Genomic DNA, 21,851 nt, shown 5'->3' with positions numbered 1-21,851 from the left:
CCGGACCACCCAAGGCTGTCAGGCCATCGGTCCAAGAAAGGTCTGAGCGTGTGAAAATCACCCGAGGTTCCTGTTCTCAAACTTTTGAGGCTTCGTAGGTCTCAGGTAGGGCTCCAAAATCTACATCTTCAAATAAACAATACCCCACCTAAGGAATTCCTCCCTCGTTCCCCCGTCTGCCACAATCCCATTTTCCCGACTTCTCACAGCTTTCATTTTAGTTCAGTCTCCCCGCCGTGACTCTAGACCGTGAATCTGTTTCTATTTGTCATCTATCAGCTTCATTCTAGGACTATTGATTTCCTGCTGAGAAAGCTGAAGGCTTAGCTCACTTCACCTCGCCCAGCCTCTCCTCCAAACCTCCAAAGGCTCAGGAACGGTATAATTCTTATTTCTCCTTTTGGATACTTCTGTAATTCTGAACAAGATATTTTTTTCTTACGCCACCAATTTTCTAACAACCCCTATCTTGCTAGTTAAGTGATGAGTGTGTTTGTATCCTGATATCTCTTCTTCTTCTTTTCTTCTTTTTTGCTGTCCAGGCTCTTAGAATCATTCTGTCCTGTAGCCTCCCCTAAGCCTTCCACGCTTTGTCCTCTCGGTGATTTCTACAGTTAAAAACCAGTTAACTTCATTTACCAGGTTAAGATTTTATATATATTGCTCACAGGCCAAGCTGTGAACTAGAATTACACATTCTGTTCTCTTGGTCTGTGATGCAGCCTCTGGGCATTTCCAGAGGCCTATTCGTAGCCTCTAGATCAAATAGCTTCTCTTTTACTAGACTCCATCAGTTCCTCAAAATCATGCTATGTGTTAGAGCGATTTCTGTTTAGACTACAGTATTATAGTACAGCTTCTTGTTTTATCTAACATTTATAGTTTCTTTCTTTCCTCTTTTTTTCTCTTCCCTTCTTTCCTTCCTTCTTTCCTTCCTTCCTTCCTTCTTTCCTTCCTTCCTCCCTCCCTCCCTCCCTCCTTCCCTTCCTTTCCCTCCTCATTTTCCTCTGTACTTTTTTCACATCTTCCAGGAATGTGTATGTTCTCACATCCCCCTGAATGAGTCTCAGCCAGGTTTGGGTACCACTGCCTTAAGGATGATATATGGCTTTCAGATTCAGATAGGAGCCTGAGTTCTGACTCAGCAGCTCTCCTACTGAATGACCCACCAAACCCCTCCACCAATTGGGGCATTAGCTCCACCTGGAAAACGTGGACACTTCATCACTCTCCTGGCCCTGCTGTGAGGCTCCTATAAGGCAAGAGAAATCAATATCCTGCATAATTAGAAATTGATGGACAATCATTGGAAGATGTTTTCATTACGAATATATGTTTCTGTGCAGCTCATTCCCCACTTTGGGCTGAGCCCTCTACTCGGTGCTGAAAATACAAAGATAAATAGTCCCAATGCTTGAGGAGCTCCGGGTCTAGAAAGAGGCTCAGACAAGTAAGCAGCGGGTCTCAATTCAGGGCAACGAGGGTGCTGATAGCGACAAAGCTGAGGTTTCAGGAGCCAGAGGGGGCACCTAAGTCCGATGGGAGAATGTTCTCCAGAAAGGTGGCCCCAGGCTGAATACAAAGGATGAATAAAAATAAGCCTGGCGTAGACAGCTTGGGCAGGTGGGGATGGTGTTCTAGGCACCCCCCATCCCCTGCAGGAACAGAAGCACAGCTGGCCCCCAGCAAGCATACAGGAGCCCCTAAGGCATGACAGCATTTAGTAAGCTCACATGTTCAGGAGCTGCCTCCCTCCAGCCCGGGTCCCGACCCGCCACTTGCCGGGGGAACCCCAGGTCTCTTCTGAGTTTCTTTACCATCAGCTCCCCATCCTCCCAGGGCTCCTGGGGTTGCCCCCCCTCCCCTCCCTCGATGGTCCTGCTTCCACCCTCCACCTATGCAGGCGCTCAGCTTCCAGTACCTGGAGCAAGTCTGCTCGAATGCCTTGCCAGCACCCCCGTCCCAGTGGTGCCTGTGTGAGCCAACCTTCTGGGCCTTTCCAAGGTCAGAAAGTGAGTCACAGCGGGGAAACAGACAAGTGAGGGAACTTTACCAACGAACCTGGGGGCAGTGACCAACGTCTGGGGCTCTGCCGAAGCGCTGCCTGGCCTGGGACATGGGCTGCCTTGAAAGGGGAGGTAGGACCAGAGTTGGTCCCAGGCCTTTGCTGGCTGACCCTTCTCTAAGATAGCCCTGGCATCGTCTCATCCTCTTTGTTTCTTTATATTCAAACTGGAATTCACTGGACCTCCCCTCTCTCTGAATGAACCCTCCGCCTCCCTCCCTTGCCCTCGTCCCGCTGTCTCCAAGCATCCTTGAGTCCAGCTGTGTGCCTGGTCAGCGGTGGGGTAATGAGAGAGAAGGGGAACATAAACCCCCTCATGAGGACATGGCATTTGTGTGTAGCTCACTGAAGGACTAGAACCAGTCATGGAAGAGCTGGGGGAAGGGTGTTCTGGAAAGAAAAAATAGCAAACCAGGACAAAGCCCCACCCCAACAGCAGAGAGAAGACCCAGGAGTCCTGGGCCTGTCCCGTTAGGTGGAGAAGTCAGTGTGACCTCAGACACCAGCCCAGATGTCTGGACCAACACGGTCCCAGAGAAGGACAATGCAGCATAGAAATGCCAAAGCTTGGCTTCCAGATCCACACCACCATTCTTTTTTCCTTCTGGTGGTCCTTCTAGCCCTGGGGTCCCGGCTTTTCTGAAGCTCGGTTTGTTTCACTGTAAAAGCGGGGAAGGAGATGACCAACAGCACAGAGTTGTGTGACTACAGTATAAGTCAGGGACCCAAAGGGATCGCTGGTCTCCACGTGGTCTGGTTGGCTGTGAGTTGGCAGAGGGCACGCCTGCCCCTTTGAATCCAGACTCTGCACCTTGCCGGCTCTGTGTCCTAGAGCAGGTTACTTAACATCTCTGAGCACCTCCAGACTTAGTGATGAAATCCCATACCTACGCTACTCAGGAGCCATAAGGAGTAAATAAATTCACATCTATCAACGGCACCTAAAAGCATTTACATGCAGCAACTGTTCAAGAGGTGATTGTCATAATTAAAAACAATATTAGTAACTGGAGGTGAATTGCTCTTATGATGCAATGCTTTTTATTTGGATATTTCTGGCTTTTGGCCACCGCCCTTCTCACTTAGTTCAACAGCATGCATTAACACCTAATTTGTTCCCAGTTGTCTACAAGACTGTAGTCTGAAGCCAACTGCTCGTTACCCTTTGAAGGATGAGCTATAAATACATCAGGTCATCAGAAAGAGGAAGGAGCACACCTGGGCAGCCCAGAACATGTAAATTTGGCCAAAGGAGATTTCACGGCCTGGAGCCCACCCAGTACCCTCTGGCATCTGCAGAGCAACTCTGGGCATCCATGTTAGGGACTGCAGGCCAGCTGGCTCCCCCTCCAGCTTCCTTGGGAACCCCCCTGGGGTCCCTCAGGAAGGCCACAAATGCAGACAGCCTCATGCTCTAGGGAAGAGGGAAATGGCCCCCGGTGCAGAGGGTCCAGGGCTTGGTCCCAGCAGGTGTGGTGTTTCCCTCTGTGGACTGGAGGTGTCCGGAAGGTCTAGAACCTGGACAGCCCAGGAGGAACGAGCAGGTGAGTCCTGACGATCTTGGGTGCATTGTTGAACCCCTGAACCCCAGTTTTCTCATCTGTACAATGGGATGTTCTTGACCATTATAGAAAATGCATGAAGTCACCTGCCACATCGTAGGTGTTCAAGAGGACCCAGTTTCTTTTTCTCTCTCCTCTTAGTAGTATATTATCATTTCCATGTTGTATCCCAAACACTTAGAAATTTCCTGGCACAGGGAATGCTCAGTGAGTGCTTTTCAGAAGGATGAAGGAAAACTCAGAGACCCCAGAGCAGACAGAATTCTCAAGGTGGGACAGAATTCACTGCAGGGTGCGGCAGACTGAATACTGGCCCTGCAAACATGGCCATGCCCTGATACCTAGAACGCATAAATAGGTTGTTATATGCCAAAGGGGGCTTTGCAGACGTGACTAAGTTTAGGGGCCTTAATATAGGAAGATATCTGGAGTATCTAGTTGGGGTGGGGGCCAATCTTGTCACCTGACCCCTTAGAAGCAGGGAACTTTCTCTGTCTGGGGGAGAAGAGATGCTGCAGAAGGGGAAGGCATGGAGATTCCAAGCATGAGAAGGATTCAACTTGCTGTTGCTGCCTCTGAGATGCAGGGGCCTGCATCCAAGGACCAGACAGAAGCCTCTGGAGCTAAGAGTGGCCCCCAGCTGATAGCCAGCAAGGACCTCAGTCCTACAACCACAAGGAGCTAGATTCTGCCAACAACCTGAAGAAGCCTGGAAGTAAGTTCTTCCTCAGAGTCTCCAGTGAGAAATGCAGCCCTGACGACACCTTGATTTTAGCCTGGGGTGGCCGTGGCAGACTCCTGACCTACAGAAACTGTGATAGAGAAAAATCTGTATTGTTTTAAGCCAATTTTCTACGCTAATAATAAAAACCAATACCCAGAACCTCCAGGTTATGAAGAAGTCAGAACCTCTAAGCTCCTTGGCTACTGTATACTTCTACCAAGCATACTGGAAGTATGACCGTCACCACTCTTTGTGGTGTCCGCTGAGAGCCAGGCTCCCATATCCCTCTCTTCCTTAAACATATACCATCCTTCAAGATATCTTACCAAGACCCATGGACCGTTAGACTTTGGGCCCCTAGGGTACCAGGCAGGGTCGATTAAGACCAAGACTTTTTGGCTGGGAGAATCTTGGGGGAATTTCACTGAAACTAAACATATCCCATACAATAGAATTCGAGTAATGTTCCAGACAAAGTCAACATTTTCCCCAAAGGTTTCACAAGTGCCGTGGTGAACTAATGTCCTGAATCCCTTCCCATTGATGGTACCCCTCCCAGTTGTGTAACGGCTCACGACCATTTGATGGGTCATGCAGACAGGTGGGGATTCATGGGGGTGGAGGGGATGGGAACAGGGAGGGGGTGGGGGAAACTTTGCTGGGAGGACAGCTTGTTGCTACTTCCACCTTGAACTCTGATATCACGTCGGGGGCGGGGAAAATCCTTTAGTTGTGGTTTCACAGGCCATTAAGGTAAAAGTCACCATTCTCCTCTCTTCTCACCCCTTTTCTTATTCGCAGAGGCTGCAACTGGGTCAAGGATTTGGATGCGTGATGGTTCAGAACAAGATGTGGCAAACGCGATCAGCTGGGCCGAAAAGAACCAAAACTGTGGCCTGGTCTTTCAGCGACCTTCCCTTTAAAGATCTCCAGGGTGCCTGGGAGAGAAGGGAGACCAGCTGACCATCTCTTTCTGAGTTCATTTCCAGTTTTAATATCAGATATCTGTCCTGATTTAATAATTATTTCCATCCCCCTTTTTACTGATGAGAAAGTAATTCGGGTGGGTTTATGTAAGGTGCCGCAGTGTCCAGAAATGTCCAGGAGAAGCTAGCACGAGACACAAAGGAAGGTTATTTGCCATGAGCAGCAGCAAACAGTAACCCGGACCCAGGCTGAGCTCTGCCAGGATCATACATGAAATTCCTCGTTTCGTTCTCAAGTGAAGGGAGGGGTGAAAAATCCGTTTCCCCGAAATCCAGAGGAGTGAGAAATCCTGCCCAAGACCACACCCTGTAAGAGGGATTTGGCCCCAGAAGTCTGGCACGAGGGCTCAAGCCGTGAATAGCCATACCACGCTGCCTCTGTGCGACCACAGAGGCGAGGACTTGGAAACAGGCTCTTTGAAGGACGGGCTGAGGTTAACCGTGCAGGGATCGGGGGCAGGCGCTGCTGCTGGGTAGAGGGCCTATCATGAGGCGAAGTTCAGGGTCAGCCGGGGATGCTGAAGAATCATCAAAATTGACCTTGAAAGCCTCCTGCAAGGTACAGTAGACACAGTCACGATATGGGCCCTCTCGGTGGTGGAGCAGCAGGAAGCAGGCAGGCTGGGAGGACTGCGGAGGGCCCGGGCATGCCAGCCCCCCGAGGGTAGAGGCTTAAGGCCAAACCCGCCAGTCCTAGCCAGCTCCTCCTTTTCGGCCCTGGAGCTTCTTGGGCTCTCGTGGTGGATTCCTATAGACCAAGTCCAGGGGAGGCAGCTTCCCGTGCAGGGAACAAAGGGGCCGCCTCCAGGGACTGCCCCACCCCAGTGACTTCACTGGCCACAGAGCCACACACGCAGACAGCAGATGACATCATAACCACAGCCGTGGGCCGGCCCGCCGGGTGACATCACAGGCCCCGAATAGCTCCGACGTATGTTAGCGGTTGAGAGAGAGGGAGCAAGGTCACCGGGGCCCTCTACGGCCAGCCTCTGCCGTTCCTCTGGGGCCCTCTGGGGATTCTTCCCCAGCTGCTCCTTAGATCAATCGGCGACTTACGACTTGGATTGCAGAGGCATAAGAATCATTACTGAAAGCAGACCAGACAAAGGAGAGAAACGCAATCACCCCAAACCCCAGTACCCAGAGAGATACACTCACATCGTTCAGAGTGTTATATCTTTCTACTCTGAGCATTTATGAACATACTCCTGTAGCATATAATTATTTACACACTTAAACAACAAAAGGGCACATATACTATATACCATTTTGTACCCTGCTTTAAAAGAAACTTTTTTAATCAAATGTGGGCACTCACTGCATCATTAATTATTCTTCTAAGTAAATTTTAATCACGGTGTATTACTTTAGTACTGAATTTAGTACTAGTACGAGTATTACTCTGAATCTTGCAGTGTTGGAGGGAGGTTAGGCTCTGAGTAAAAATCATATACAGCCAAAATTAACCTTGAAAATCTCCTGTAAATGTCCAATAGGTACAGTTGGGGTACAGAGTACGCCCCTTTTAAATCTATGACAGCTTCTTCTCTGATGTTGGAGCAGATCTCTGTCTTTTTGGTTCATCACAAAAGAGCAATAGGTAGCTTGTATTTATAGGCATTTGCATTTTTAAATTTCCATATTTTCATCATACCATTATTATTCCTATTTACTTAGTGCATAGAGTCGACTATTCACAAGGGAACGCAAACACGATGCAGTTTCACCACGTTCTGCTTTACTGGACCTTCTTCAGCTTCATTTCAACCTCCTCACTGAGGACCAAGGAGGAGATCTGAAGGTCCAAACAGTCCCACCACAGAGACCACATTGTATAGCACTGTAGTCGCATAGAAGGTCAGAGCTTGCAGGGACATCTGGGATCATCTTGTCCCCCTCTGCCATTTTCTAAACGGAAACTGAAGCTTGGAGAAAGGAAGGGACCCACAACAGGTCAACAGCAGCTGGACCACATGTTATCAGGGCCCCCAGGCGAGGCTGGCGGGGACATTGGGGATGATGTATCCTGGCCTCACCTTGACTGGCCAGGTGGGGTCACCAAACTCCCGCTCCTGGACTCTTTTATATAAACATGACTACCTTGGGGTGTCCACAGGGCATGGATGTTTATAACTCGTCTGTTCTCCACACCAACTCGGGCAAGTAGGCCAGAGAGAGAGCAGTTATCATCAGCATTTTACAGATGGGAAACTCAGGCTCAGATGGGGTGAGTGACTTGCCCACCATCACAGAGCTGTTCCCTCGGGTCTCCTTGGGTCATTCATCTGACACACCCAGGGCATTTTTTCGTCACGGTGCACTTCCTCTCACCTACTGTGTCACGCTGTGTTTTGTAAGATGGTGGGGAAATAGAGCCCCTTCTAGTACCTTCCGAGTAGCCACAGTGGGATTAGAGCACAGGGCTCCTAACTGCAGGCCAGTGTTCTTGGAACTCTGCTTTCCATATTTATGTTGTTGGCATCTATGACATTCAGAACAAGCTGTGCCCCTCTGGGGAGGGCCCTGTAGCTTCATGGCCTGGTGACAGGCAAGAGGTGGATTTCAGCCACTGCCCTTAGCCCACTGGTGGGGACTAAGCCGATGCCGCTGTGCAGAAGGGGGCGTCCTCCGTCAGATACAAGGGCGTGTCTGCATTGCCTAGCCAATTTCTCTGCTGTTGACTACAGAGCTCTATCCCTCTGGCTGGACATCTATTTGGAATAGTCATATTTTTCCTCCTCAATTCTTTGTTCAAGTTTTTAAAGGTGCAGAATTTCTTCCAGCTAGGCCACCCCCTCCTCAACCCTGCTGGGAAAATGGGAGGTGATGGTAGACCTACCTTCATGATACAGGCTGCTGAACACCCAAAGCTAGAAGCTTCTGCCTGAGACGTTACTCTTTCCCTTTGTAGGCAATGAGCTCTGGGGAGGTCAAGAAAGCATAGAGCTTCAGACCTGCTCCCTGCAGAGGCCAGGCCGAGCCTCGGGGTCAGGCGGCGTCACACCCTCCAGCCGTCTGCTCTGCCCAGCCTCCCACTTGCTCACCCATGGAACTCTTCCTATATTGTCCTCTTCTCTTCTTTCCAGGCTCTGGCCTCTCTCTCCCTGCCCATCAGAAGAGATCGGGAATCCCTGTTATGGTATCAGGTGAGTCATCTTCACCTACGGCCAATCTGGGTCCACGTCCCGAGGAGGGTGGCGGAGAGAAGTGTGTTCTCCGGATGCAGAAGGCCCTCTATGGCATTTTTCTAAACCAGAGAGTCACCCAGCATCATCAGTGACACCATCCCTTCCATCGTATTCTATCTCTAGCTACATCAGGACAGTTCAGAGGCTTTGCAGGCGTCCCTCAGCGCACCCCTCGATGGGTTCCACCCTGCCCCTCCCCAGCTACCGCACACAGGCAAGGCCCCAGTTCCAGTGGCGTTGCCCATTGGGCACGGGTTGTGTCACTTCTTCCCTTCACGCTAGCTCAGCAGGAATGAGTGAGTAAACACTGCTCCTTTCTGTGTGGCAGGGAGGGTGTACGCATAGGTCGGGGCCGGCGGTGGTGTGAGTGCGTGTTGCGCGTGTGACAAGCTGGAGATTGTGCGTGGGCACGTGCTCCCTCGTGCTGGTCCTGGCGGTGGCGTGTATCCTCACGTATGCCCGAGCTGGAGGTCAGGGGCCTGAGGGGCAGGAGGACATTGGTATATGACTTGAGGGTTCCCAGGCCGCCTCTCGCCAAGTGGTTTCCTCTGAAGCTCAGAATCAGCCCACACGGCCTGGGACGGAAAATACCAGCGTCAGCAGCCGGTCCCAGACTCATTCCGAAAGCCCGCAGTCCTGCCACCGACAGATGGCCCAGAGCCTCCGGCCTGCGCCCCTCCGCTTCCAGGTGGTGCCTCTGAAGACCCGTTTCCTTGCCCACAGCTCGGAGGCCCGTGGAAACCCTTTACCACCGCCATCCCCTGACTCCCTCCCTCTGGCTTGTTCTTCCGCCCAGAACACAGCTCAGCCTTCCACCTTTGCCCTCGGTGTTCAAAATCTCCCCAACCAGAGCCTTCCCAACTCGCCCCAGGAGGTCCTGGAGTGTCGCCGAAGCCCCACAGGTCCCGGCGGCCACGTCTGCCCTGCTGTCCCTTTCTTTCTCTCCTACTCACGCTCCCTGTGGGGACCTGTCACCCCAGAGCCACGGGCATGTGACGCAGCATCAGCTCTGCTGAGACGGGGCACTGGGACCGTGTCCAGCCGAGGAACCACCAAAAAGTGCACATTTTCATACCCCAGAATGTGCACCCCAGACGCCTCACCCCGTCCAAGACCCTTCCCCTACCCTGTGGTGAGAGCCCGGGGGTGGGGGCTGGCACGTGGGGCAAGACAGGGGAATATTTGCAAGCACGTCAGTCAGCAGGACAGGTGTCCATCATACAGTCAGACCAGGGCATCCTGGTGCATCGAAAGGCAGCTTCCAAATGGCCACATCGAAGGGCCCCAGGGTGCTGCCTTCTTCTGTGCTGCACGCTGTATCCCATAGGCTGGTGCTGCCCTGAGGCCACGCTGTAATTTCACGGGTGCACCTTCTGCTGCCACGGAGAGAATCAGTGCTGGTGTTTGGCTGGAAGGCACTGGAACCACCACGCTGGTGATTTACAGGCAGCAAGCAGGCTGGAAAGCTGATTCACTTGCCCTGCCTGTTGTTAAATATTCGCCCCTTGGGGTCGGGGAGGGAATCCCTCCCACCCACTCCCCATCCACCGCCCCCTACACTGACTCATGCATTTGGAACCGCACTGCCATTAAGACACCCCAAAAGCCCCCTTGCCTCTCAGGTTAGCAATTTCTTCTGAGTGAACTACATCGTCTATTTCTGCCTCTAGCCCCCTCTTCCTTGGTGTCAATAGATGGTGAGCAGAGCCAAAGGGAAATTTCACACAGCCGTGTCTTCCCAAATCCCCTCTCCTAGCTGCTTCACTACCTAATCCCTCCCTCCTGTATCTGTCCTTGATTTCTGCATAAAGCCCCAATTGCTGCTGGGTTCCAGGATGCTCTCTGGAACGACCAGGACACCAGCGGGACTTCCACACAGCCCAGGAGGACACTGCCTCGCAGAAACAAGGCTGGGCCCAGGGAAAATAGATGCTCTGCTTACAGGCTGTGTTATCATTGCTTGAAAAGCCGTCAGAGAGGAAGTTCATTACCTCCCACCTGAGGAACCTTCTGATCATTATTGCAGTAGATTCTGAATTTTACTGTCACCAAAACAGATAACAAAAATTCAACTTAAAGTCTATCTTGAGGGCCCATTTTTGCCAGGTAACAGAAAACACAATGTAGTCATTTCTTGACAAATTGAGTCACTGCGAATACATGTGGGGACTCTTTGGGGTGACCAGGCAGGAACAGACATTCCCCTGCCTCTTCTCTCACCAGGAGACGTCTGAATCCTGGATCTCAGAGCATTGACAGGGACTGAATGTCTGGTTCATGTCCCCATATGTCCCTTAATGATGCCCACCGGATGTAAATGTTCTCTGCTAAGATTTGGTCTTTGCAAGTTGGGGTCTCAGGAAAACAGCGGTGGGGCAGGCTTAGCTCAAGGTGGGAGAGGCACGGCTGGACCACAGCCTGGCACCCTGGCCCCAATCTGCTATTCTTGTTTCAAGAAATGATGCATTGATCATGTTGGTCAATCTTTGACCCATTGATTAAAAGTACATACTGCATATTATTTTTAGTAGCTCTACATTTTAATCCCCAGTGGTGCTACAGGTGAGGTAAAGGAAGTTGCTGGAGAAGACTTGGCCTCGATATATAGAAGCTACTACTTGGTATGTATTAGGAATATGGGCTTTGGAGAAGACAGTTGTGTGTTTGTAATAAGAGTGTGAACTCCTGGGCTTCCCTGGTGGCGCAGTGGTTGAGAGTCCGCCTGCCGATGCAGGGGACACGGGTTCGTGCCCCGGTCCGGGAAGATCCCACATGCCGCGGAGTGGCTGGGCCCGTGAGCCATGGCCGCTGAGCCTGCGTGTCCAGAGCCTGTGCTCCGCAACGGGAGAGGCCACAGCAGTGAGAGGCCCGCGTACCTCAAAAAAAAAAAAAAAAAAGAGTGTGAACTCCTGACACACAAGAATTAAAATGTGTTCTGAAAACATTGTGGACTATAGGATGAGGACTTGGGCTTGAAGGGTCTTCCTGAGGAAAGAGACACACGTTTCTTACAAGGTCTCTATTTTTTTCTTTTAAGATTGTCCATTGCTTTTTTAATTGTAAAAGTCACACAAATTTGTTATGGGAAATTTCGTAAAAATGATATGAATAAAAAAATTTAGTCACCCATAATCCCCCCAGAAATGCCGGAAATAATTGTCATAAATATTTTGACGAAGTTTCTTCTGGCCTTTTGTCTCTGTGTGTGAGTATGCACAGATTTACATAATTATGCTAATCTTTTACATACACTTTGCATCATGCTTTGTTGTGTTTTTGTTCGTTTTCTTGTATCTACTATTATACCGTGAGCTCTTTGAATTTTCCACTAAGATATCTGTGAAGCCACCAAAGTACAAGGTGAAAGAGAAACTTAAATTTTCTTTTTTTTTTTTTTTACCTTTTTAGCATATTATGTTCTGGTCGCTGAGTGTTTAATGTATCACATATCACCTCTCTTCACAACAGCCATAGAAGGGAGGTACTACTTTTCCCCCCATTTTACAGATCAGGAAATTAAGATTTAGATGGGTAAGTAATGTGTACGAGGTAACAGGTAGTACGTTGTGGAAACACAATTGAATTGACCCCACACCATACCATCCATTCATTTACTCATTCACTCTACAAATGACTGAGTACTTCTATTGCCAGGCATTGTTCTGGAATACATCAGTGATCAGAACAGGCAAAAAGAAATGCCCTCGTGAAGTTACTGTCTACTGGGGGTCAGTGGGTTGAAAATAGACAATGAATAAAATAAACACAAACATCTTATAGTATAATAAATGGTTATGAGCGCTATGAAGAATTAACAGGGAAAGAAGAGGAGGTGAGATGGGATAGCATCGCAATCTGAAATAGGATGCTTAAGGTAGACCTCAAGGAGACAGTGACATTTGAGCAAAGTCTTGAAGGAGGTGAAGGAGGACATCGGAAAGAATGTCCCCCAGAGCCGGCAGCACATGCAAAGTCCCTGAGGCTGAGGGTACTTGGACCGTGGGCAGGAGAGAGGGGTGGAGAAGATAAGACTTGAGATTTGAGTCAAAGGGTCCAGTCAGTCTTGTAAACCAATGTCGAGACGCTGGCTTTTCCTTTAGATGAGATGGGATGGCATTAGAAGACTCTGAATAGAGTGACATGGTCCAGCTTGTATTGAAGAAGAATCCCTCTGGCTTTCGTGTGGAGAAAAGGCTGTAAAGGGAACAGGAATTAAAAAGAACAGAGTTAAAACTGTACTTAGCATTTTGTAATAACCTATAAAGGAAAAGAATCTGAAGTGTAATAGATATATACACATATATGTATAACTGAATCACTGTGCTGTGCACCTGAAACTAACACGACATTATAAATCAACTATACGTCAATTTAAAAAAAAATTTTGTTTAAAGCATTAAGAAGCTGTTGCAATGATCCAAGCCAAAGATAAAGGGGGAGGGGTTGGACCTGGGTGATAGAAGGTAATGTGAGAAGTGGTCAGATTCCAGATCTACTTTGAAGGAGGCAGAGAGGACACAGGAGTGTGGGCGCCCTGAGAGTTACTCCAGATGATACTCGAAGCTTTCAGGTTAGATGACGTCACCTGAGAGGTGTGTTCTAGAGAAGACAGACGTCTGAGAACTGAGCCCAGGGCCATTTAACAAGCAGAGGCTGAAGAGGAACCAAGAAAGTTGAGGTGGTGAGACGGAAAATGAGTCTCTTTTGAGAGTCTGAGTTGATCCTCAAGCAAGTTGAGTGAAGTGAGTCAATGCCTGAGGTGCGTTAGTTTATCACATCCCCACCCTTCATCCTCTCCCCAGTTTATAGATGAGGAAACTTGAAGTTCAGAGGTAAGAAGGGAATTATTGAAGGTATCAAATAAGGATGTAACGGAACTGGGATTGAAGCCTTTTTCTGGGTGATGTGGTGATGGGCATCTTTCTTGGACTGGCTGTGTCCTACACCCACGCGTCAGACAGGCTCATGTGAAAGTGTGCATTCCTACACCAGCCTTCCACCAGGACAGAAAGGGAGTTGATCTATACACACTCCAGCGTCCTCCCTCCATGGGTGGGATAATTCTGAGCCACATTCTGCACTCCCTCCCAGAGCTCCCCATGGGGTTGGGCCCCCGTTGCCCTGGTCACCGCTGTGTGTTCACGATGTTCCTTGCATTCCCTGTGTCCCTTGACCATTCTCTTAGTGGGATTCCCCAAGTCACCTCCCAGTAACTCCCTTGCACTTGAATTCTCATCTCAGGATCTTCCTCTGAAGAAACTCAAACGTAGACTCGTTCGCATTCTGGACAAAGAATGTCGCCTGTCATTTCAGTAAACAAAGGATGTTGCGGCCATAAAGCCACCAGCCATTGCAGATGCCCCTGCCGCCCTCCCTCAGCTGTGCACCTTGAGGGGATTCAGGATGGAGAAAACCAGGATGCTCGCCCTAGATAGTTAAGATGCACATCAAAGGAATAATTTCATTTAGCCCAGACTCTTGCATCTCCTCATACATAGAAAAGTGTTAAATTCATTAACTTGAGATGTCTGTTTTTTCTTTAATTAGATTACTATCTTTTGATGTTTGACCATCTGTTTTTGTTTTTGTTTTTGGACAAAACACCTATATATCCCGGCCGCTCCCTTACCTCTTCGGAACAGTCCCCCAGAGCAATCCAAGAGACTGTATCCTGGGCTATAGTCCTCAGTAAGACTGCTGAGTAAAACATAATTTTCAGCTTTTAGATTGTGCATTTTTATTCAATTGACAGTATGACGAACAAAGACACAGAGCCTGGGGAGGAGAATAGACACGTCCCAGAGGCCCTGCTGTGTCCGTAATCCGGGGGGGGTGAGGGACGGCTTGCCATGCACATCGAGCCTGCGTGTGTGAGACACGTAGATCTGGGCACGCATCCTCGTGTGCATGTGGTTGGGTATCCATGTCTGTGGGCCAGCTCATAAGCTAAATACAGGAAAGGAAAATGTAAGCAGCTTCTTATGTAAATATTGGGCAACTGAATAATTTTCTTTTCTTTCTAGTCATTTCAGTTTCTGAAACTTTGCTGCCCTTCCCCTTGGATGGAGGGTAGGAGTGGAAGTGGTGGAAAATGAGGTTATTTTTGTCCTGGGGATTTCAGGGTTCCTCCCTTTATGCATGTCTTGCCTCTCTCTCACACCCACCTGAGCCCCCAAAGGGAAGATCTACTGAAGAGAGGAGGTTCTTGTAACCTTGGCAAAGAAGACAGTGCCTCTGCTCATCTGGATCGCAGATAATCCACTGAAAGACACAGACCCACCCAATGGCTCCCCGCTGCCATCCCGCCCCTGGTATCCCAGCCCGAGAGAAAAGGGGTGGGCAGGCACCAGAGCTGAAACAGTTCTAGATCTGATGATGGAACCGTAGGTTTGCAATTCACCTACATTTGTGACAAATGTAAGTCGTTCAACCTTTCTGAGTCTAAGAAAGGGGGTGATGGAGGCTGCCTTGCAGTCCTCAGGGTGGCTGTGAGCTTCAGATGTGCTTAGAAGCCAGTGGAGAACATCTGAAAGAACAGGTTTTAGAAAGAGACAGACAGATTCAAATCTTGACTCTGCCGCTCCTATGACCTTGAGAAGTAAATTAATCTCTCTAACTCTGTTTTCACGTGTGCAAACAAACTGTTCAATGAATGTTTAGATAAGCATAGTTGACCCTTGAACAGCATGGGTTTGAACTGCGTAAGGTCCATTTACACACAGATTCTTTTCCAATAAATATTTTAGAAATTGCTTGGAGATTTGTGATCATTTGAAAAAAACACAAACCAACCATGTGGCCTAGAAATGTTGAAAAAATTAAGAAAAAGTTAGGAATGTCATCAATGCCTAAAGGTAGGTCCTAGTCTATTCTCACATAGGCAGAAGGTGGGTGATATTTAATATAACATTAATAATGTGCTAGTTTTCCTACTGTTTCATAACTTTGCTTTCAAAGAATTACATTACTGCACAGTATGCCCCTCTAATAACTGGAGAAGCTATCAGCCTATTATCACAAGTAAGTGGTTTTTCTGAAAAAAAGCAACAATGTTTCCAATACTGTATAATGACTGTGACTCCAATACTGTACGGCATAAACATTTTATAACGATGTATTCACTGGTGTACAGGCCAAGCTACAGTGACGCAATCGTATTGATCGCCCTAGGCTACCATAAAGCGATCACGTGGCTGCTTCTCTGTTATCAATGCATGAATTGTTACACTTGTAAATAAATGTGAATTTCTTTTTCACAGTATCTTTTCTTTTTTGATGTCTAGTGTTAGTAAATACCTACAGTGTTTTGTGTCATATAAGAAAAAATTGATGTAGATACTGATAGAAAATTCATCTTGTTAAACAGACATCATAAACTTACAGTATCAACAGAAGTAATACTCTAAATGTATTTTCTCTTCCTTATGATTTTCTTATTAACATTTTCTTTTCTTTAGCTTACTTTATTGTAAGAATACCGTATATAGTACGTATAACGTACAAAACATGTGTTTTACAAGTGTTCCTGTTATTGGTAAGGCTTCCAGCCAACGATAGCTTATTAGTAGTTAAGTTTTGGGGGAGTAAAAAGTTATTCATGGATTTTTGACTCCATGGGAGTTCTGTGCCCCTAACCCCTGCATTGTTCAGGGGTCAGCTGTAATGCTACATTACACCACGGAACATTATGGGATTATTTAAAATCCATATTTACGTTACATCAGTTTGATTTATAGAACGTATTTTTGAGTGATAAAAGTGAGATGCAAAGAGGTGTGTTTACATTATATTATGTCATTCTGGTAAAGCAAACAATGATCGAAAAACTCTATCCACGGATGTACACATACGTGGAGAGCAGAGCAGATGGGGAATGTGCATATCAGGTTGGGAGCACTGATTATCAGGGTGGGGTCCAGGGGTGGGGGGGGGCTTATGACGTGAAAGGAAGAGGGTGAAGGAAGCAGAAAGACAAAGGAAGAGAAAAGCAGGTCAGCGAGACCAAAAGCACATACAATATAATCTCATTTTGGTGCGTGTGTCTACATGCATTTAAAAATTCAGGAAAAACAAAAGATTCCATTAGGTGTACAGCATATGACTCAGTGGAAGGACATGGCACGTTGTTGGGTAACATAAAACTAATAACTATAGTGAAAATGCTAATGAGTAGGACTTGAACTTTGAGTGACGTAGGGAAAGGACAGTCCCAGCAAAGGAAGGAGCAGGTGCAAAGACTCAGACCTGAAAAGCGGGGGTGCCCTCCTGGCCTGGAGAGGCACGTCCCAGAGTAGTGGGAGGACAGATACAGGAGAAGTGGCAGCAGGAGTGTAATTAAGATCACAGAAGTTTTCCTCCTTTCGTTGGCAGTGGAATGGCCAATAGAAGTTGAGAGAAGGTGGAGAAAGGAGAGGAAAACGTAGGGAGTTTAAGGGTCCTGATGTTCTCATCGTAAACAGCAGAAAATGAATTGGCCCCATGCAAACCTGACGAATTAGAAGTAATTAAAAATTAAGAGGAGTGAGAGAGATCTTCTAAGAGATGATACATGTCATACCTCTTAATTGACCAGCATCTTCAGATGACTAGAATATTCCATTTCCCAAATATTCTGGAACTGCAAAGTTCATCACTCAAACGATGTATATTTACAGACCCTTGCAAGGAAGAGGCATAGAAATCTCACACGTGTAAGCGTATCCTGAGTCAAAAGAAACTTCAGAAAAGGTTTATATCCCTTATCCCATGTCTTAGCAAAATCTCCGGTGCTGATGCAACTCCATGGCCTCTCTCTGATGGATCAATTAGCAGGGCCATCCAGGGAGGAAGCTGGGATCGGAATGGTAAGAATGAGGAAGGAAAGGAATCACTAGGCTCGAGACCCACCTAAGAGGTGAAGAGAGGATTTGTTAAGACGGTAGATGAGGAAATGCAGAAACATCCCCATTTTTCTGGCATCAGCCAGTGAGTGGATGGTTGTAGCTTTGTTAACACGGAGAGGCTGTGGGAGGGCCATTTTGGAAGTTCTACCAAGAGCTGAGTTGAACATGTCGTCCTTGGGATGTCTACGACAGATCCGTCGGACATATGAGTCTCAGGTTCCCAGGAGAAGCCTTGCCCAGAAGCGTCCATCTGGCAGTTGCTGGCATACTGTTGTCATTTCAGAGCACTGGAATGTACGCGCTCACAGGCGAAGCAGAGAAGAGACCCTTACAAAGTTCAAAAACCAACTCAGTTATTTTCGAACAAAATACCCAGATCCTCGAGGATTTTTGAGGTAAAGGATTTGGAAGGATCTCCTCGGAGGAGCTTGGTTCCACTAATCATCTTTGGCTGCAGGAGTGACGTTGCAGCCCCGGACCTTGGCTGGCCCATGCGGTGCAAAACTGTCTTGAAAACCGCGTCTCCTCCAGCGGTCCCCGTGCCAGACCCTGTGATCCCACTTCCTCCTGTTCCCCTCCCTCCACTCCACCTCTGCCCCATGAGATAATGGGACTTTGGTCTTAGAGTTCTGGAAGGAGGGATTTAACAAGGGTTAAACAAGGATTTAACAAGATTTTGCCTTCTTTTTCATAGACTACAACTTCAATTAATATTAGTCACAAATGTCCAGAAAGGAAATGAGAAAGCCAGGTCTGTGGGATTTTGTTTTGGAGATGCCTCAGTTCCAGAATGAACAGATACTGGGGGGGGGGGTCCAGCAGGGTAGCCACAGAATGAAAGGGAGGGCTCTGGTGTCTGCGCAGGTAGAGGTCGCCGCAGGGGGAGGAAGGGGTGTGAGCACCTTTCTCAGGTAGAGCGTGGCTGCGGATTTCAACATCCCTCCCCTTGCACAGCCCATCCTCCACACAACAGCCAGGGTCTTCTTGCTAAAGAGTAAGATGACTATGCCACCCCTATGCCGCGGGTCCTTATTCTTAGAGCTAAACCCAAACTCTGTGGCCAGCACTGCGGTCCAGCTCCTGGCTAATTCTCTGTTTGCGTCTCCCTCCATGCTTCCTCCTAGTACTGTGCTTCTCCACACTCACCTCCCTTTTGTCCTTAACCATATCACCCTCATCTTGCTTCAGGACTTTGCAATTCTCTGTTCCCTCTGCCTGGACCACCCTTGCCCCAGATCATCCTGTTTCTCTGCCTCTTTCTAATCATTCAGGTGCCACCTGCTCTCTGGTCTTCCCTGAACTTGGCTAAGGAATTGGCTGCCTGAGTCTCCATCTACCAATATTACCTTATTTTTTGTCTGCATCACAGCACCTACTGGTACCTGCCAGTTTCTTGTTTATTTAGGTAGATATTTGTTATCTGACTTTCTTCTCAGAAGGTTGGGACTCTGTCTGTCTCTGACACTTCTATATCCTCCGTGTGAAGAAGAGTGTCTAGCGCACATACGGCACTTAATAAATCTTTGCCGATTGAGCGCTAACGTTTAATAACCTCTCACCTTCTCCTGGGAAAGATGTTCCATGAATAAACTTCAGATTTTAGTTCATATGAGCTATGTGGTTTCTCCAGCCTACTTAACCTCCCCGAGTAAACGGGGAGATAATAAATGTTTGTTGTTGTGTTTTTTAAAAAAAGAAAAAGAACCCTTCCTTCAAGGAGGTGAAGATGCAAAGGTCACTGGAGTTGAAAAGATCACCTGTTTTTTGAACACTGCCTCTTCTCCCATTTAATCTTTCCAACGGCTACTCTGGAATGAATGTTTTTGTTCCACTTGACAGATGAGAAGACTGACACTCAGAGCAGCTAAAGGATCCACTGGCAGTCACACATGCAAAGTGGCAGAGCAGGACCTGTACCATCCACACCGACAGCAGCGCTCAGGCCTTCTTCACGTCACCTCGAGCTTACACTGGGCCTGTGGGCACCTATCCAGCTCTCCTCCTTAGTTTGCTGTTAGCTTCTCTTGGCCTCCATCTTCCTGTCTGTAAAATAAGCAGATGGTCCTGATACCACACCCTCCCACCTCTCAGCTAGCTCCCATCTGTGACCCACAGCCGGGCTGTGAGGACGCGTGGGGCTGAGGCCGGCCCTCACTCCATTCCTGGAGTGTCTTTTTATTCTCCAAGAGTTACTCGTGGCAGAGAGACAAAACCCACAGCTCAAGTCCATGAGGTTTAGGGGATTTAACTCTGAGGTCAAATGCTGGCTCTGGGTACCCCTCGCCAACCACAGATCTGCCCCAAGCCCAGGGCAGGCTTGTCTCACCCAACCCCCAGGGCGGCTCACCTGGCTCCTGAGTGAGTGCACGGTGGGCGAGCAGTGGGGGGCCCACGGGGTCGGCTCAGATTGGTCCAGCACATGGTCCAGCCATGAGAGACAGCTTCCTTCCAGATGTGTGGAATGGCCTGAGACCAGGCGTTTGCAGACGCCTGGAAAATGTTAGCTCTGGAGCATATTATCAGCCAAACCTCAGCTCTGGCCGTGGTTAGACCGAGAACAAGGAAGACAGCAGGAGAGAAGGGACAAAGGGCATCTCCTCATGGAGGTGGGACAGTGATGGGAAAGGGGATGATGCGAGCGGGCGGCAGCACGGCCTCCCCTGCTCCGTCCGTGAGTTCTTCTCCACGCCTGACCTTGTTCAATCCAACTGCTCTTTTAGATGCAGTCTTCCTTTTTTCTTTTCTTTTTTTAAATTTAACTTAATTTTATTTTTTATTGAATGAAAGATCCTTTAAATTCTATAATGCTTTACAATTTTTTAAAGTTTCATGCACGTGATTTCATGTAATCCCATAATAACCCTTTTATCCCCTACCGTTAGATTGCCCCTCCCCCTTCCCTCCTCCCACAGGTAACCGCTACTTAGTTCTCCATATCTGTGAGTTTGCTTCTTTTTTGTTTTACTCACTAGTTCGTTATATGTTTTAGATTCCACATATAAGTGATATCAAGCAGTATTTGTCTTTCTCAGTCTGACTTATTTCACTTAGCATAATGCCCTCCAAGTCCATCCATGTTACTGCAAATGGCAAAATCTCATTCTTTTTTATGGCTGAGTTGTATTCCATTGTGTGTGTGTGTGTGTGTGTGTGTGTGTGTGTGTGTGTGTATGTGTGTGTGTGTATATATATCACATCTTCCTTATCCATTCATCTGTTAATGGACACTTAGGCTGCTTCCATACCTTGGCAATTATAAATAATGCTGCTATGAATTTTGGGGTACGTGTATCTTTTCAAATTAGTGTTTTTGTTTTTTTCAGATATATACCCAGGAGTGGAACTGCTGGGTCATAGGGTAGTTTTAGTTTTTTGAGGAACCTCCATACTGTTTCCATAGTGGCTGTACCAATTTACATTCCCACCAACAGTGTACGAGGGTTCCCTTGTCTTGTGGACATCTGATTTCTAATGGTAATTAGGCTCCAGGCCATTTATTATGTAGCAGAATAAATTTTTTAAAGGTACTACTAATTGGGACCAGAGTCCCTTCAATTCATTCATTTATTCATCCTTGCAAAAATATGTGTTCAGGCCCTGTGATATGCCTACACTCGTGTTGACTTTATGGATTTAATAGTAAAGATAACGAAGTCCCTGCCCTCCTCAAGTTTACATTCTGATGGGAAGAGAAACAATAATAAACATGGAAACTATGTATAGTACAGTCGTCCCTTGGTATCTGCTAGGTATTTGTTCCAGGACCCTTGACAAATACCAATATCCAAGGGTCTCAGTTTCTTTGTACAAAATGCTGTAGTATAATCAGCTCTTTATATCCACCGCTTCTGCATCCGCAGGTTCAATCAACTATCTGTGGCTGATACGGTGAGCTGACTGTATTAGGTAGGAATCAGTGCTTTGCATAAAATAAAGATGGGTAAAGGAGTGAAGAGAAGGGGGTAGTCATTTTTTCTATGATTATCTGAGCAGCTTCTCTTAGAAGGTGACATTTTCGCACGGATGATTGTTTAGAAAGCACCTGTGATCAGCAGCTTGTGGCTGTATTGGAATTAGTAAGAGACAAGGACTCAAGGAGTGTTAGAAATAAAGATGGATTTGGGGTCAAGGGATGGGGAGAAAAGAGAAGAGAGAGGCCCAGCCACATGGCAGAGAGGCTGGTGACCCGGTAAGATGAGAGACGGGTATAATTCTTTTTTTGAGCTGGTGACCTGGTAAGATGAGAGACAGGTATAATTCTTTTGAAGTCGTTTGTATTACTGTGAATAAATTTTCCTCCATTTCCCCAAAGCTTTATGGTAAGCTTTGCTACATACAGAGGCCCTGTGTGTGTGTGTTTGTGTGTGTGCATTTGTGTTTGTGTGTGTGAAGTAGAGGGCTGAGCCCCAAGTTTGCATCCAGCCCAGGACAAGTTGCAGAGTCA

General features: G+C 47.7%; 1 long non-coding RNA gene across 1 annotated transcript; it reads left to right on the top strand.

Annotated features, from left to right (window-relative positions):
• The first annotated feature begins 5,725 nt into the window (after positions 1–5,725).
• LOC137210745 (uncharacterized) lies at positions 5,726–13,975 on the top strand. The gene is made up of 3 exons (XR_010936693.1): positions 5,726–5,896; positions 8,424–8,483; positions 13,767–13,975. It is a non-coding gene; the product is annotated as an uncharacterized lncRNA (long non-coding RNA).
• Positions 13,976–21,851: the final 7,876 nt, after the last annotated feature.

The sequence above is a fragment of the Pseudorca crassidens genome, chromosome 17 (assembly GCF_039906515.1).
Source record: "Pseudorca crassidens isolate mPseCra1 chromosome 17, mPseCra1.hap1, whole genome shotgun sequence".
Classification (NCBI taxonomy): domain Eukaryota; kingdom Metazoa; phylum Chordata; class Mammalia; order Artiodactyla; family Delphinidae; genus Pseudorca; species Pseudorca crassidens.
Note: the sequence above shows the minus strand (reverse complement) of the source record. Positions and strands in the feature narration are given on the sequence as shown.